Source organism: Salvelinus alpinus, chromosome 22, assembly GCF_045679555.1.
Source record: "Salvelinus alpinus chromosome 22, SLU_Salpinus.1, whole genome shotgun sequence".
NCBI classification, from domain to species: domain Eukaryota; kingdom Metazoa; phylum Chordata; class Actinopteri; order Salmoniformes; family Salmonidae; genus Salvelinus; species Salvelinus alpinus.
In genome coordinates, this window is record NC_092107.1 from 34,191,964 (window position 1) to 34,210,953 (window position 18,990).

The 18,990-nt window shown below is 45.2% G+C and overlaps 1 long non-coding RNA gene across 1 annotated transcript in view; it reads left to right on the top strand.

Annotated features, from left to right (window-relative positions):
- Positions 1–18,990, top strand: part of LOC139549458 (uncharacterized) — a 157,555-nt gene that overhangs the window by 25,897 nt on the left and 112,668 nt on the right. The window contains exon 2 of the long non-coding RNA XR_011669887.1: positions 12,802–12,929. This is a non-coding gene — a long non-coding RNA (uncharacterized lncRNA). The remainder of the gene's footprint in view (positions 1–12,801; positions 12,930–18,990) is intronic.

The window sequence follows — 18,990 nt, forward strand, 5'->3', positions numbered from 1 at the left end:
TAGGAAGAAGCCACTGCCACTCACAGTAGGAAGAAGCCACTGCCACTCACAGTAGGAAGAAGCCGCTGCCACTCACAGTAGGAAAAAGCCGCTGCCACTCACAGTAGGAAGAAGCCGCTGCCACTCACAGTAGGAAGAAGCCGCTACCACTCACAGTAGGAAGAAGCCGCTGCCACTCACAGTAGGAAGAAGCCGCTGCCACTCACAGTAGGAAAAAGCCGCTGCCACTCACAGTAGGAAGAAGCCGCTGCCACTCACAGTAGGAAGAAGCCGCTACCACTCACAGTAGGAAGAAGCCGCTGTCACTCACAGTAGGAAGAAGCCGCTACCACTCACAGTAGGAAGAAGCCGCTGTCACTCACAGTAGGAAGAAGCCGCTGTCACTCACAGTAGGAAGAAGCCGCTGCCACTCACAGTAGGAAGAAGCCGCTGCCACTCACAGTAGGAAGAAGCCGCTGTCACTCACAGAAGGAAGAAGCCGCTGCCACTCACAGTAGGAAGAAGCCGCTGCCACTCACAGTAGGAAGAAGCCACTGCCACTCACAGTAGGAAGAAGCCGCTGCCACTCACAGTAGGAAGAAGCCGCTGCCATTCACAGAAGGAAGAAGCCGTTGCCACTCACAGTAGGAAGAAGCCGCTGCCATTCACAGAAGGAAGAAGCCGCTGCCACTCACAGTAGGAAGAAGCCGCTGCCACTCACAGTAGGAAGAAGCCGCTGCCACTCACAGTAGGAAGAAGCCGCTGCCTGGCTACAACCCTCTGTCCTCCACAAAGTGCATCTGAAACACACTATTAACTTTCCCATTCCTGATGTCAGTTTTTATTGCCGTGTGGTTTCAGGTCTCACTGAGTTGGCAGGTACCCCGCTCTACTTCTCACACCCAGAGAGACGCTAGTGTCAGTCTTTAGATAGAAATACAGCCATGATGAAGAAATTATTCCTGGGATTTAATTTTCCAGAGTGGGTCGGTAAAGTGCAGGGCTACGGTGATTGATGCTTATGGCTGTTATGTCTGAGGAGGAAAATAATTTTGTGTGGCTGTTGAAATCTTTTGATGTCTTATAAACACACATCAGTCTGATGTGTCAATCAAGGCTAATGGGGAGCACACTGAAAGCAAAAACACCTTGGCATTATTTGTCTGTGGCAGTCTGTATGGGAGACTTGATATTGGAAGTGGTATCGACTGTGTAATGGCTATTTCCATTACCCTTGAAAAGAGGAATGATTTACCCTAAGCCTGGGCTGCTAAAACTGTCTTTAGCAGAGTAGTATAGAACCCTTAAAAGCCCTAACCCAAGGCCATAGCCACCGTGCCTGTGGCTGTGCTTTGTCTGCCCATGGAAGCTAGGATAGTGACACATACAAATGCTTAGCGGCACGTTTATAGCAGTGAAAGGGTTAACTAGGTATCTAGTTGGTGGAACTGTGGATGGTGTCCTGGGACCAGGAAAGGCCCAACTTGTCTCAGCAGGAGGAGGGTCCTGGAGGAAATAATTCTCATTCAAACAGCGCTAACTACAATTGATGGTGCAGAGTCGAGACTTGAGTAATGAGGAAGCAGGTTATATGATGAGGTTCATCAATTTGAACCATGCAGAACAGGCATATTGGTTAATGTCAGGTGATATGTGTCAAAGATGATTCATTAAAATGATTAGGGAAGTTATTCATGATGAGAATTATAAGATTGAATTTGGGCTTTACAGACTGCGAACCACCCTGGGACCTGGCATAGCTCTACATATGACAGGAGGGGAAACCTGGGCTGCTTTGTGAGAAAGGGACAACGGCAAGTGGCATTTGAACATGCGGTAGGCACATTGTGAACGAGTAATTAACATTGTGTAATCTACATGCTTACAAAGCAACTTTTTATAATTAGAGTTATGATTGCAGGCAGGATAATGACAGCGATTCTTCACCCAGATAATGGCTTTTGCTGTTCCTAGCAGTTGCTGTGTTGTTTGTGTAGCAGACTTCTGACATCTGGGACACAAAATAACAGAATGGTGAGGCTGAGCGCCTTTGTTCTCCGTACTGCCGACCCAATCAGACAGGACAAATTGCCCAGTAGCCCATCCAAATGATGCAGAGACAGGGGGAAAACCCTCCAGACACATGAGAATGGGCCAGTAATGTGAACATCTCTGCCATCGTCTTGACTACACTCATGGACTCTACCTTAGAACCTCCAGCTGCCTGGTGTTCTGCTCTAAGATGAATACGACTGAGAGGACGGGAGACATTTCTCACAGACAGGCTGAGAGGCAGGGTGACACCAATGCCCTTCATGCAGTCTTTGGAGCATATTGTATTGTAGCATGGTTGAGAAGTGGAACAGTGGATTGCAAAACATACGACACTTTCCCACGTCCAGCCTGATAGCAAAGAATCCATAAAGCCTAGTCTGTCATGGTGCTATGGGCATTCTGTATGCTGCAGTTGGGCACTGCAGTCAAGTTTGTTTCTTGTGCGTTTATAAGACAATATGAAATCCCTTCTGTTGCTGCTGAGCTGCTGAGGCTTTCAGTAAATTAATTAAGATATGGCATCTTGATAAGGGAGGCACTTAGGCCCGTGGCAGTGGGAGGGTGGGGTGTGTTTACTCTGTTGGCAGACAGTGGGGACAGACAGGTCTGTAGTGCAGGCTGAGGCCTCATCCATCAGCTCCAACATCGGGGCCGGGGGGCCAAGCACTCAGCTTCTCCCTCCAGGAAATAATCTGCTTTTAATTCATCACAGATCACATTCAGGAGGAGACGGATAACTGTGGAATGGCCCACAGTGACCAGACCCTGTCTCTAGCCTCGTCACGCTGGAGTGCTTTCCCCTTGTCTAATTCATTCTAATTTAGATTTATCTCATAAATCCATCATCTCCCGTGTTTTAGAACACGCTGCTGCTAGGGTGGTAGTACTCCTGTTCCCAACATGAGAGGGGATTCCATCTGGAATAGCAGGTGCAGACCAAACACAGGAGCATTCAAGATTCAAATTCCGATCAAATTCAAGATGAATTCCATTTCTCGTCACTAAACCAGATGCTCTCTGAAATGTTAGGGAATGACATGGAGAAGTACAGTACAGTAAAGTAGGCCACTCAACCCAGTTCAAGACTTCCCCTGTCTCTGTAAAGGATGGATTGTTTGTCATTGTGGAGGTCAACAGCTGGGCTTCCTAATGGCTGTAGATTTGTATTACTCTCTGTCCCCACATCCCACACAGCAGCAGCAGTAGCAGAGGTTGCATCAGTAGCAGTTGCATCAGTAGCAGTAGCATCAGTAGCAGAAGTAGTAGCAGTAGCAGAAGTAGCATCAGTAGCAGTAGCATCAGTAGCATCAGTAGCAGTAGCAGAAGTCGCATCAGTAGCAGAAGTAGCATCAATAGCAGTAGCATCAGTAGCAGTAGCAGAAGTAGCATCAGTAGCAGTAGCAGAAGTAGCAGGAGTAGCATCAGTAGCAGCAGCAGTAGCATAAGCAGCATCAGTAGCAGCAACAGCCGGTTGTGATACAGCCTGGATTCTAACCAGGATGTCTGTAGTGACGCCTCTAGCACTGAGATGCAGTGCCCTAGACCGCTGTGCAGAAGTAGTAGCAGTAGCAGCATCAGTAACATCAGTAGTAGCAGCAGTAGCAGCATCAGTAGCAGTAGCAGCAGCAGCAGTAGCAGTATCAGTAGCAGCAGTAGCAGCAGCAGCAGTAGCAGTATCAGTAGCAGCAGCAGCAGTAGCAGTAGCAGCAGCAGCAGTAGCAGTATCAGTAGCAGTATCAGTAGCAGCAGTAGCAGCAGCATCAGTAGCAGAAGTAGCAGCAGCAGCAGTAGCAGCAGCAGCAGCAGTAGCAGCAGCAGTAGCAGCAGTAGCAGTATCAGTAGCAGTATCAGTAGCAGCAGTAGCAGCAGCATCAGTAGCAGAAGTAGCAGCAGCAGCAGTAGCAGCTAGGGATTAACACCGGTAACCGGGATCCACGGACTGTCCAAGGACCACTCTTCACATTTCCCGACATTGTTTTATGACAAGACCCGGGGAATAAAACATTTTCCCCTAACATTGCACTAATGCAATTCCACAAAATACACAACATGTGCAGCTGGAGATTTGCTAAAAATCTAACAGGCTGTCTCGTGGAAGCCTTTAGCCTAGCTATTTACTTCACACAAAGTTGTCATAAATTCAAAGGACACGCATAATTGACACTGCTGGACTGCACACGAGCCCCGAATGCAGTTTAGAGTTCTCATCAGAACTGGAAATGTTATCCTGGTCCAACCCAAACCCGGTGAGCTGAAGCCCGAGCCCAGCCCTGGTCCAACATCACAGAAGTTAAATAAACCCTAAATAAAGATTACTAGGATACAGTAGACTATATTGATTTAAAATGCTGTTGAGAACAACACAGTGGAGGCGGGCGGCAGCTGAGTGAGGAGATGAGGAAACAGCCATTGGGCCACTGTAACTACCCCTCTCTAACTGCTCCTCTCTAACTACTTCTTCTAACTGCCCCCTCTAACTGCTCCTCTCTAACTACTTCTTCTAACTGCCCCTCTCTAACTGTCCATTTCTACTATCCCTCTCTAACTGCCCCTCTCTAATTACCCCTCTCTAACTGCCCCCTCTAACTGCCCCTCTCTAACTGTCCCTTTCTACTATCCCTCTCTAACTGCCCCTCTCTAATTACCCATCTCTAACTGCCCCCTCTAACTGCCCCTCTCTAACTACTTATTCTAACTGCCCCCTCTAACTGCCTGCCACCTCTAACTGCCCCTCTCTAACTGCCCCCTCTAACTGCCCCTCTCTAACTGTCCCTCTCTAACTCTTCCTCTCTACTATCCCTTTCTAACTGCCCCTCTCTAATTACCCCTCTCTAACTGCCCCCTCTAACTGCCCCTCTCTAATTACCCCTCTCTAACTTCCCCTCTATAACTGCCCCTCTCTAATTACCCCTCTCTAACTGCCCCCTCTAACTGCCCCTCTCTAATTACCCCTCTCTAACTTCCCCTCTATAACTTCCCCTCTCTAACTACCCCTCTAACTGCCCCTCTCTAATTACCCCTCTCTAACTTCCCCTCTATAACTTCCCCTCTCTAACTACCCCTCTCTAACTGCCCCTCTCTATCTACCCCTCTCTAACTGCCCCTCTCTAACTGCCCCTCTCTAACTACCCCTCACTAACTACCCCTCTCTATCTACCCCCTCTAACTGCCCCTCTATAACTACCCCTCTATACCTGCTCCTCTCTAACTACCCATCTCTAACTGCCCCTCTCTATCTACCCCCTCTAACTACCCCTCACTAACTACCCATCTCTAACTACCCCCTCTAACTGCCCCTCTATAACTACCCATCTATACCTGCTCCTCTATAACTACCCCTCTATACCTGCTCCTCTCTAACTACCCCTCTATAACTGCCCCTCTCTAACTACCCCTCTTCTCTGTTTGATCCTTGTGCACCGGCTCTGGAGCCACCTGTTTGTACTGGCTACATGTAATTAACCAAAGGGCGGCGGGTAGCCTAGTGGTTAACTGAAAGGTTGCTGGTTCAAATCCCTGAGCCATTTAGCTTACATTAATTACAGTTCTTGTACATGGTAAACTTTAATTGCATAGACAGTCAATATGCTCTGATGCTTTGCCTGTGGTATTTGGATATTAGGAATATCAGAACCAACTGATGGAACAAGCTGGAGGTAGTTTGTCATAGGGAGCTGATGTTGGAGCATCTTTAAGGGCAGTAAGTAGCAGGAGGCAGCAGGATCAGGTGCAAAATAGTGTCCAGTTTATTCACAGTAAAAAAGTGGTACAGGTGAATGATGAAATCTGATGAATATGTACATAAATCTACAAAAATATTTACATACTAGACATTTTCAAATACTATCAAAACGGTTGTTTAATAAATTCACCTGCAGACAATGCGGAAGAGGGTGCATGTAGTTAGGGCTTGGGCCCCATTCCAGGTGTGTTCTTTAGGGAGGGAGAGAAGAGGAGTGGAGAGGAGGAGAAGGGAGAGGAGACGAGACAAGAGGAGAGGAGAGGAGGGGAGGGGATAGGACAGGACAGGAGAAGAGAGGGGAAGAGAGGAGACGAGAGGAGATGAGGGGAGGGGAGAGGAGAAGAGGGGATGGGAGGGGAGAGGAGAGGAGAGGAGGATGTGCTATTGAAACACACAAAATATCTCTTTAGTCATTGTACTGTGAATAGAATGGTCTTCAAACTGAGAATGTGGCCCAGTCTAGTAGCCGTCAAACCCCCTAGCCCCCACCCAGGTGAATACAAAACGAAAGAGGGAGAGGACTGGAGAAGAGAAACACTCTTCTCACTTTGTCTGTTCTACTTTGCAACTGAAATGATTCTGTCAGCTGCATTTGTATTATAAAGGCGACTGATGCTGTTTTCTATATTAGAAGGTTATTCTGATGCTGTTGTCTTTATTAGAAGGTTATTCTGATGCTGTTTTCTTTATTAGAAGGTTATTCTGATGCTGTTTTCTATATCAGAAGGTTATTCTGATGCTGTTGTCTTTATTAGAAGGTTATTCTGATGCTGTTTTCTATATTAGAAGGTTATTCTGATGCTGTTTTCTATATCAGAAGGTTATTCTGATGCTGTTTTCTATATCAGAAGGTTATTCTGATGCTGTTTTCTATATTAGAAGGTTATTCTGATGCTGTTGTCTTTATTAGAAGGTTATTCTGATGCTGTTTTCTATATTAGAAGGTTATTCTGATGCTGTTGTCTTTATTAGAAGGTTATTCTGATGCTGTTTTCTATATTAGAAGGTTATTCTGATGCTGTTGTCTTTATTAGAAGGTTATTCTGATGCTGTTTTCTTTATTAGAAGGTTATTCTGATGCTGTTTTCTATATTAGAAGGTTATTCTGATGCTGTTGTCTTTATTAGAAGGTTATTCTGATGCTGTTTTCTATATTAGAAGGTTATTCTGATGCTGTTTTCTTTATTAGAAGTTTATTCTGATGCTGTTTTCTTTATTAGAAGGTTATTCTGATGCTGTTGTCTTTATTAGAAGGTTATTCTGATGCTGTTTTCTTTATTAGAAGGTTATTCTGATGCTGTTTTCTTTATTAGAAGGTTATTCTGATGCTGTTTTCTTTATTAGAAGGTTATTCTGATGCTGTTTTCTATATTAGAAGGTTATTCTGATGCTGTTGTCTTTATTAGAAGGTTATTCTGATGCTGTTTTCTATATTAGAAGGTTATTCTGATGCTGTTTTCTTTATTAGAAGTTTATTCTGATGCTGTTATCTTTATTAGAAGGTTATTCTGATGCTGTTGTCTTTATTAGAAGGTTATTCTGATGCTGTTTTCTTTATTAGAAGGTTATTCTGATGCTGTTTTCTTTATTAGAAGGTTATTCTGATGCTGTTTTCTTTATTAGAAAGTTATTCTGATGCTGTTTTCTTTATTAGAAGGTTATTCTGATGCTGTTTTCTTTATTAGAAGGTTATTCTGATGCTGTTTTCTTTATTAGAAGGTTATTCTGATGCTGTTTTCTTTATTAGAAGGTTATTCTGATGCTGTTTTCTTTATTAGAAGGTTATTCTGATGCTGTTTTCTTTTCTTTATTAGAAGGCTATTCTGATGCTGTTTTCTTTTCTTTATTAGAAGGTTATTCTGATGCTGTTGTCTTTATTAGAAGGTTATTCTGATGCTGTTTTCTTTTCTTTATTAGAAGGTTATTCTGATGCTGTTTTCTTTATTAGAAGGTTATTCTGATGCTGTTGTCTTTATTAGAAGGTTATTCTGATGCTGTTTTCTTTTCTTTATTAGAAGGTTATTCTGATGCTGTTTTCTTTTCTTTATTAGAAGGTTATTCTGATGCTGTTGTCTTTTCTATATTAGAAGGTTATTCTGATGCTGTTTTCTTTATTAGAAGTTTATTCTGATGCTGTTTTCTTTATTAGAAGGTTATTCTGATGCTGTTGTCTTTATTAGAAGGTTATTCTGATGCTGTTTTCTTTATTAGAAGGTTATTCTGATGCTGTTTTCTATATTAGAAGGTTATTCTGATGCTGTTTTCTTTTCTTTATTATAAGGTTATTCTGATGCATTGTCTTTTAGGGAAGGTTATTATTGCAGGTTATTGTAAACGGATGCTTTTGTACTCATTGTACAATCTCTCTTCTACTTTTCTCTCTCCTGTCCTTTGTTCTTTCTGTTTTCTTCTTCTCTCTCTCTCACCCTCTCTCCCCCTGGTTTGTGTGCGCTGAAAGTAAAGTTGTGTGAATCTCCAGAAGCAGAGGAATGGAGGAAGATGAAAGGGAAGTAGATTAAGCAGTTAGGGATAGAGAGTGCCGTCAGAGGTAACATGAAGATCATTTTTATTCTCAAAGACTACCGACAAGTTTCCCCTCAGGTTACTTGCTAATCCTCCTTTTTAACACACTAACCCCTTCACTTGAGCTGTACAGTGCCAAGTTCATGGGTGTGTCCAATGACAAATGTGTGTAAGTTTAACCCGTTTGAGTTCTTGTGTGTGTGTGTGTGTATGTGTGTGTGTGTGTGTGTGTGTGTGTGTGTGTGTGTGTGTGTGTGTGTGTGTGTGTGTGTGTGTGTGTGTGTGTGTGTGTGTGTGTGTGTGTGTGTGTGTGTGTGTGTGTGTGTGTGTGTGTGTGTGTGTGTGTGTGTGTGTGTGTGTGAGCATGTCATGTGTGTCCTCACTGGAACCTCTGGTGTTTGCGCGTGCGTGCGTGTGTGTGTGTGTGAGTGAGTGCATATTCTCCTCCATATAGACTCATCAGGTGCATCTGAATATGAGCTGCAGTCTCTTGATGACTGAGGGCTATAAGACAAAGAGGAGGACCAAAGCTTTTTAATGACTTCACATGGGTTTCTGTGGGATCAGAAAATCAATGTGTGGGCAGTGTGTTCTGCTGATAGTCCTCCCTCTCTGATAGGGTGTGTGAGATGACCACTGAGCCAGCAGTACCGCTTCTTCTCACTGACTGATTAATTGGACTCCATCAATCCATTGAGTGGCCATTGAGACAGATAGAGAGAAAAGGAGACAATAAGGCTATTTTATTCCTCACTGACCACAATCAGTGGTGATAGCAGAGAAAGCCTGGAAAACAAGCCTTGTGAAAGGCCAATCAAATCACAAATATTCTTCTATTTGGTCATCCCCTTTGATGTAAACTGGTTGTAAATCTGAATCCTTTATTTACACAGTATTTGTCTGTCTGGCCGAGCTTGCATGGGCATTGATTGATTGGGCTGTGGTGCATCTTTGCATATGGGTGTGGGGTTTCAGGGGAGTAGGCCTCAAATAAATCTTCCTGTATCTTAAATCTGTCTGTTCATTAATCAAGTGGAATGGACGGAGTAATGTGTTGAGTTACTGGGCTCAGTAGGCTGTGCTTTCCATGGCTGCTTGGTGGGGTTAGGAGGCCATCTTGGTTCTAACGCGTCCCAGTCTCCCTCACCAGGACCCTCGTTGACCCTTGTCAGCCACATCTCCTGACTGGTAATTGGGTATTTATCAGATTGCCTGGGAAAGGACCCTTATCAGACATAATTATCAAGAAAAATGGAATCTCTTCTCTTAGACCTCCAACAAACAGAAGGACACGGGGCAGGCAGGTATAGAGTTGAGATTCCTCTTCCAAAGGAGAGATAGAAACCCCACTGTCTCACTCTCTCACCAGACCCACCTCTTTTTCTCTGACCAATTAGCCGGGAGATTGAGCATCTGTCATCACCGCATGCAAATCATGCAATTGTGGGGAACCGAATAGATAATTGTTTAGGCCTGCTGCGACACTGGACGGATATGAGGTGAGGATAACACAGAGAGTGGCAATGATCTGCTGCCCATAGCTTCATAGCAGAGATCTGCTGCCCATAGCCTCATAGCAGAGATCTGCTGCCCAAAGCTTCATAGCAGAGATCTGTTGCCCATAGCCTCATAGCAGAGATCTGCTGCCCATAGCCTCATAGCAGAGATCTGCTGCACAAAGCTTCATAGCAGAGGTCTGCTGCCCAAAGCTTCATAGCAGAGATCTGCTGCCCAAAGCCTCATAGCAGAGATCTGCTGCACAAAGCTTCATAGCAGAGGGCTGCTGCCCATAGCTTCATAGCAAGGATCTGCTGCCCATAGCCTCATAGCAGAGATCTGCTGCCCAAAGCCTCATAGCAGAGATCTGCTGCCCAAAGCTTCATAGCAGAGGTCTGCTGCCCATAGCCTCATAGCAGAGATCTGCTGCCCATAGCCTCATAGCAGAGATATGCTGCCCATAGCCTCATAGCAGAGATCTGCTGCACAAAGCTTCATAGCAGAGATCTGCTGCACAAAGCTTCATAGCAGAGATCTGCTGCACAAAGCTTCATAGCAGAGGTCTGCTGCCCAAAGCGTCATAGCAGAGATCTGCTGCCCATAGCCTCATAGCAGAGATCTGCTGCACAAAGCTTCATAGCAGAGATCTGCTGCACAAAGCTTCATAGCAGAGGTCTGCTGCCCAAAGCGTCATAGCAGAGAACTGCTGCCCATAGCCTCATAGCAGAGATCTGCTGCCCATAGCCTCATAGCAGAGGTCTGCTGCCCAAAGCGTCATAGCAGAGAACTGCTGCCCATAGCCTCATAGCAGAGATCTGCTGCACAAAGCTTCATAGCAGAGGTCTGCTGCCCAAAGCGTCATAGCAGAGAACTGCTGCCCATAGCCTCATAGCAGAGATCTGCTGCCCATAGCCTCATAGCAGAGATCTGCTGCCCATAGCCTCATAGCAGAGATCTGCTGCCCATAGCCTCATAGCAGAGATCTGCTGCCCATAGCCTCATAGCAGAGGTCTGCTGCCCAAAGCGTCATAGCAGAGAACTGCTGCCCATAGCCTCATAGCAGAGATCTGCTGCCCATAGCCTCATAGCAGAGATCTGCTGCCCATAGCCTCATAGCAGAGATCTGCTGCCCATAGCCTCATAGCAGAGATCTGCTGCCCATAGCCTCATAGCAGAGATCTGCTGCCCATAGCCTCATAGCAGAGGTCTGCTACCCATAGCCTCATAGCAGAGATCTGCTGCCCATAGCCTCATAGCAGAGATCTGCTGCCCATAGCCTCATAGCAGAGATCTGCTGCCCATAGCCTCATAGCAGAGGTCTGCTGCCCATAGCCTCATAGCAGAGATCTGCTGCCCATAGCCTCATAGCAGAGATCTGCTGCCCATAGCCTCATAGCAGAGATCTGCTGCCCATAGCCTCATAGCAGAGATCTGCTGCCCATAGCCTCATAGCAGAGATCTGCTGCCCATAGCCTCATAGCAGAGATCTGCTGCCCATAGCCTCATAGCAGAGATCTGATGCCCATAGCCTCATAGCAGAGATCTGCTGCCCATAGCCTCATAGCAGAGATCTGCTGCCCATAGCTTCATAGCAGAGGTCTGCTGCCCATAGCCTCATAGCAGAGAACTGATAGACAGACAGGCCTTTCACTGGAGCCTCTCATTCTGGGAAGGGGAAATGCTTATAATGAAGCCCAGGAGTGTTTACTGAGCAGAGCGCCCACAGATAAGATTGGAGGAAAAAGCTATTTGAGCAACCGGCACCTTCCCTTCCATCCCCCAGCAAACATATTACACAGAGAGAGAGACAGAAAGACAGAGAGACAGAGAGACAGAGACAGAGCAATAGAGAGACAAAGACAGAGCGACATGGAGACAGAGAGAGAGAATGACAGAGAGGAAGAGAGAGAGAGTGAAGGTATACACGCAGTAATGAGCATAGTAGAACCATTCAGTGCAGGTAGTGAACGTGAAAGAGAGGGGGATGATTGGGATGAAGGAGGAATACAGCGAAGGAAAGCGTTTAAGCGAGAACTCACTGGTCAACAGATGAGAGCCTCTCTGAGCTTTAAAACTGGCTTGGCTAACTGATCAAAATCTTTAGCTATTCAGACGGTGATGTTCGCCTACCTCTGCTGTGGAGAGAGAACGGTTTGAAAGATTAATGTTGTAGACTTGTAGCAATCATTACAATCAATTGGCTCTGCATTCATATTCCTGCTCACACTGGGCACACACTGAATCCGTATGAGAGGATTTGAGTCTTGGCATTCTGGATGCAGATCCTGCACGAAAAGCATTTTGGGCTGTCTGTAAAGCCAGGACAGTGAAGGGCAGGACAGTGGCAGTACAACTGTGAAGGTATGGAGGGAGGGAAAGGGGGAGGGAGGGAGGGAAAGCAAGGCAGAGCATTGTGAGTAATGGTGAAGGAAATCAAACAAGGGGAAACAGGTTGTTCCACAAGATGGTGATCGGGAAAATCCTCTGATTCATTTCCATGCTTCAGATGGGAGATGCCATCATGCTCAGGTTATGAGACTAGGAACTGGGAGCGTCTGGGAGGGGCTGGGCTGGGAGGGGCTAGGAAGGGCTTGACAGGACTGGGAGGGGCTGGACTTGGATGGGCTGGGCTGTGAGGGGCCAGGAGAGAGGAATTTGGCTGTTCTTTCAGCACTCAAGCAGTGACTGTCCTCTCTGCATGTTGCTCATGAAGTGTAAGGATGTTGTGTTCATCAAATTAGACCATTTAGAGCATTTAAATTAGATGATTTTTGTGGTCAACTAATGTCTGAACCTCCTACTGACAATCATGCAACTCCTAGGATCTCATATGGAGACCTACCTGACTTGTATTATCGGTTCTCTCTGGCACTGACTTCTTCCTCACAGATTGGACTCACAACATTCTGATAACGGTCTATAATGTCTTTACTTCTCCATAATCCAGATATAAAGTTGTACACTGCAATAATCTGATCTGTCTGTCTCTTTTCTGTCTCCTACAGATTGGCCACTAGTGATGCCAGGACAGTGAGCGCCATGCGTGTCACATGGTCAGGTGCCACGCCCTTCGTCATTGTTGCCCTGCTCAGGCTTGCCCAATCACAGCTGCTGGAGGGATCTCTGGTCCCAGGTAAGAATGCACCTTTGTCACATCACTGTGTGGTCATGTGTTTTTCGCCAAAGAAACTGCTGTTGTCTGCATGTTCATCATGTCTGTCTCTTTCTCTGTCTTGTCTGTGTGTCTGTCTGTCTGATTATTTGACACAATGACACCTTTCCACAAACATATGTATGGATCTGAAATTGGTTGAGAAATGGTATATCTCCAATTATGCTGATCAAAAATATAAACGCAACATGCAACAATTTCAAAGATTTTACTTACAGTTCATATACGGACATTAGTCAATTGAAATACATTCATTGGGCCCTAATCTATGGATTTCACATGACTGGGAATACAGATATGCATCTGTTGGTCACAGATACCTTAAAAAAATGGCCGTGGATCAGAAAACCAGTCAGTATCTGGTGTGACCACCATTTGCCTAATGCAGTTAAACATCTCCTTATCATGCAATTGATCAGGCTGTTGATTGTGACCTGTGGAATGTTGTCCCACTCCTCTTCAATGGCTGTTCGAAGTTGCTGGATATTGGCGGGAACTGGAACACACTGATATACACGACAATCCAGAGCATCCCAAACATGCTCAATGGGTGACATGTCAATCAATCAATCAAATGTATTTATAAAGCCCTTCTTACATCAGCTGATGTCACAAAGTGCTGTACAGAAACCCAGCCTGAAACCCCAAACAACAAGCAATGCAGGTGTAGAAGCACGGTGGCTAGGAAAAACTCCCTAGAAAGGCCAGAACCTAGGAAGCAAGCTATGAGGGGTGGCCAGTCCTGTTCTGGCTGTGCTGAGTGGAGATTATATCAAATGTTCATAGATGACCAGCAGGATCAAATAATAATAATCACAGTGGTTGTTGAGGGTGCAACAGGTCAGCACATCAGGAGTAAATGTCAGTTGGCTTTTCATAGCCGATCATTCAGAGTATCTCTACCGCTCCTGCTGTCTCTAGAGAGTTGAAAACAGCAGGTCTGGGACAGGTAGCACGTCCGGTGTACAAGTCAGGGTTCCATAGCCGCAGGCAGAACAGTTGAAACTGGAGCAGCAGCACGGCCAGGTGGACTGGGGACAGCAAGGAGTCATCAGGCCAGGTAGTCCTGAGGCATGGGGCTCAGGTCATCCGAGAGAGAGAAAGAGAGAAAGAAAGAGAGAAAGAGAGAAAGAAAGAGAAAAAATAAAGAAAAAGCGAGAAAGAATTATAGAGAGCATACTTAAATTCACACAGGACACCGGATAAGACAGGAGAAATGCTCCAGATATAACAGACTGACCCTAGCCCCCCGACACATAAACTATTGCAGCATAAATACTGGACGTTGAGACAGGAGGGGTCAGGAGACATTGTGGCCCCATCCGACGATACCCCCGGACAGGGCCAAACAGGCAGAATATAACCCCACCCACTTTGCCAAAGCACAGCCCCCACACCACTAGAGGGATACTGAAGAGATGAGTCTTAAATTAAGACTTAACGGTTGAAACAGAGTCTGCGTCCCTCACATGGATAGGCAGACCATTCCATAAAAATGGAGCTCTATAGGAAGCCCTGCCTCCAGCTGTTTGCTTAGAAATTCAAAGGACAGTAAGGAGGCCAGTAAGGAGGCCTGCATCTTGTGACCGCAGCGTATGTGTAGGTATGTACGGCAGGACCAAATCGGAAAGATAGGGAGGAGCAAGCCCATGTAATGCTTTGTAGGTTAGCAGTAAAACCTTGAAATCAGCCCTTGCCTTAACAGGAAGCCAGTGTAGAGAGGCTAGCACTGGAGTAATATGATCAAATTTTGGGGTTCTCGTCAAAATTCTAGCAGCCGTGGTTAGCTCTAACTGAAGTTTATTTAGTGCTTTATCCAGCTAGCCGGAAAGTAGAGCATTGCAGTAGTCTAACCTAGAAGTGACAAAAGCATGGATTGATTTTTCTGCATAATTTTTGGACAGAAAGTTTCTGATATTGTTACGTAGATGGAAAAAATCTGTCCTTGAAACAGTCTTGATATGTTCGTCAAAAGAGGGATCAGGGTCCAGCGTAATGCCAAGGTCCTTTTCCGCCATCCATTTCCTTATGTTTGAAACACAGGCTTCCAGGGAGGGCAATTTTGGGGCTTCACCATGTTTCATTGAAATGTACAGCTGTGTGTCATCCGCATAGCAGTGAAAGTTAACATTATGTTTCCGAATGACATATGTGGTGAATATGCAGTCCATGCAAGAACTGGGACATTTTCAGCTTCCAGGAATTGTGTACAGATCCTTGTAACTTGAGGCCATGCATTTTCATGCTGAAACATGAGGTGATGACGGCGGATGAATGGCACGTCATGGTATCTATGTGGATTCAAATTGCCATTGGTAAAATGCAATTGTGGTCGCTGTCCATAGCTTATGCCTGCCCATAACATTACCCCATCGCCACCATGGGGCACTCTGTTCACAACATTGACATCAGCAAACTGCTCGCCCACATGACGCCGTACACATGGTCTGCGGTTGTGAGACCAGTTGGACGTACTACCAAATTCTGTAAAACAATGTTGGAGGTGGCTTATGGTAGAGAAATTAACATTCAATTATCTGTCAACAGCTTTGGTGGACATTCCTGCACTCAGTATTTCAATTGCACACGCCCTCAAAACTTAAGACATCTCTGGCATTGTGTTGTGTGACAAAACTGCACCTGAGTGGCCTTTATTGTCCCTAGCACAAGGTGCACTTGTGTGATGATCATGCTGTTTAATCCGCTTCTTGATATGCCACACCTGTCAAGTGGATGGATTAACTTTGACAAATTAGAGATGCTCACTAACAGGAATGTAAACCAAGTTGTCCAAGAAATTTGAGAGAAATAAACTTTTTGTGCATATGGAAATGTCTGGAATCTTTCAGCTCATGAAACATGGGACCAACACTTTGTTTATATTTTTCTAGTTGGAGCTTGTCACTGGCATGTGGCTTCTTCTTTGTAAATTCAGAATGCTGCCAAGGAAACAAGAAGTCTCAACTATGAAGTCAAGTCTCTCAGGTCTATAATGGGAACCTGTTTAGTCTTCTAGAATTAGCCATGTCAAGTTGATGCATTCAAGCCTTCCAAACATATTTGATTCCCTAGCTTTGAGTCAAAGGAGATAAAGGTGTGTGGGATTTGAGAAAGATGAGAAAAATGAATCGTATAAGTTCCCTTGATGAAACATCTCTCAGAGACAATTTACCTGTCGCAGAGCTGACATTTTGACAATGTATGGGAGGAAAAAAGAAGCAGGAAACTCATCAAAGGAGACTGAAACAAAGCACTTAGATAGAGAACTTTACTTCTCACTATCAATTGAGCCATGGTATGGTAGGAGGTGGTATCGAGAGGAGAGAATGAGAGAGAGATTCACAATCACTCTTCACCTCTACCATCTTGATTTCCCCTTTCTCCTTCCCTAATTCTCATCAGACAGGAGAGACAGCACCATGAATTACCACTTTAGCAAAACGTTTTCACGCTCACTACCCTCCCTCCTCCCTGTATTGCCTCTCACCTCTCACTTACTTCCTTTCCTCGTCTTCTTCCTTCAATTTTCTTTCTCTTTTATAATTTTTTCTTCACACACCACTGTCGAGGAAGCAATTTAATAGTCAGCTAGAGTCTGTGTGCCTCCCTCAGCCATGGTTAAATGTGACTATGGCTGGGCTGTGTGCCTCCCTCAGCCATGGTTAAATGTGACTATGGCTGGGCTGTGTGCCTCCCTCAGCCATGGTTAAATGTGACTATGGCTGGGCTGTGTGCCTCCCTCAGCCATGGTTAAATGTGACTATGGCTGGGCTGTGTGTGGCGTGGAGGCTGCAGTCATTTCAATCACAGTCTGCACTATAGTAGTGCTGCTCTGAACAGGCCTCTCTGATTGGCAGTGCCAGTGTAGGACTTGTAATGAATAAGGTACCACAGAGTCCCCAATTCCCAGTCCAATGCACCAAGCGTCAGTTGATTTGATGGCCTGTGACTACATTGTTAAAGACCCCAGTGACATTAGTGATGCCAATGAATGTTAAAGCTCAAACTGTAGACTATACAGAAGTAGGATCTTAATTTCACCTGTATTGTCGCAACAAAAGAATCCTGCAGCAACAGGATTAGAACGTTTAGTCGAGAATGTTGCTTGGTGGTTAGGCTATTGGCTGAAAAGTGGAATACTATTAATTTAACCGTATTATAGTGCAGGTTTTTCGGTTAATTTATGTAAATCGTGAAGCTCATCTGCGGAAAATTCTCAGCAGCAAAAGAGTGATCAAATGAAGATCCTCTTTCTCTCTCTCCCTCTCTTTGTGTGTAGGAGTGAAATGTCAAGGAAGCACTTATCTTCCATTTCTCTAAATACTTCCTGACTGACAGCTCTTTTAATTTCCTCTCCTCCACGCGAACTTCTCTACAGACATTTTAATCTTTCAGAATCTTCTCAACCTTTTTGTTATCCCTCTTAAGCTTGGAAATAATGACCTGTCTCCCGTCTATTTGTTTCCTCAGTTTGAGAAAGATTAGAGAGAGCATCAGGACAAATCTCAGGGACCTTACGGTAGGAGGAACTGTTAGAGAGGAAAGGCAGACAAGACACAAAAAATTCAGTGTTGCCAACATGCAGACACACATGCACTCAAAATCTCACTAACGCACGCATGCACACGTGCACACACACACACACACACCACAATCATGACTCAATCATTTCCAGCTTTCTTCTACAGTTATTATGTGTATATTAACTACAGTAACAGTATGAAATCATTCTATGGCTCCTCTATTTAATATCTCCCTGACATTCATATGCAGTGGTTTATTGGCTACACAGGTTTTCAATTGCATGCATTTGGGCTGATTCATTTGGCTCTGCAGTGCACTAGCCCTTGCTCAGAGCTGACAGCGTTATTGGATGGGAATGGAGGTTATAGATAGGCTAACCTATGGTGCCTACAGTTCTATCCATTTCACATAGAGATGATCCTGGGTTCTATTGCTTTTCTGCTAGACGTTATGGTAGTTTTGGTGGTAATCCACCTCTTCAGTCTTTCCAATGACTCTTGTGAGACTTCTGGCGCATGGGAGAAACTGGGATGAAAGGTGTCCTTCATTACTGCTGAAGTGTAGTACATTCAATCTTGAATGTGTCTAAGGATTTTTTGCCATCGATTTCCCCCTGTCTGAGTGGGATTTGCGACTGGTGCTATCTCCCCCTGTTTAAACACTCCTTGTGCATATTGAACTATTCCGTCTTTTATTTGAAGATGACAAAGCGAATGACTGAGCGTGGTAAATCGCCTGGTGAATTGTTTCTCTTGAGTGGAGGAGGGTGAGCGTTTAATCTACCATTACATCCTCATCAAAGGACCTGCTCCAGCAGTAACGGCCTCATCCTCCCAGACCCAGATAGTAGTAACAGCGTCATCCTCTGTCACCTATAAGCAGGGAGTCAGGAAGCAGGTGCAGAAGATGAGTCTAATAACAATGATGCAAGGCAGATAAACAAAACAGGGGATGTGTACTGAACATGAAAACAAGCCAATACTGCCTGATGACTGAGGCTACTGAGGGTTAAATAAAGGGAAGGTAATCAAGGTGATGATGAAGTCCAGGTGTGCATAATGATGGGGAGCAGGTGTGCGTAATAATAGTTCCAGGGCCGGTGGTTAGTAGACCGGCGATGTTGAGCGCTGGAGAGAGAGAGCGGGAGTAGGACATCCTCCCAGACTCAGATAGCAGTAACAGCCTCATCCTCCCAGACTCAGATAGCAGCAACAGCCTCATCCTCCCAGACTCAGATAGCAGTAACAGCCTCATCCTCCCAGACTCAGATAGCAACAACATCCTCATCCTCCCAGACTCAGATAGCAGCAACAGCCTCATCCTCCCAGACTCAGATAGCACCAACATCTTCATCCTCCCAGACTCAGACAGCAGTAACATCCTCATCCTCCCAGACTCAGATAGCAGCAACATCCTCATCCTCCCAGACTCAGATAGCAGCAACATCCTCATCCTCCCAGACTCCGATAGCAGTAACAGCCTCATCCCTGTCAGACTC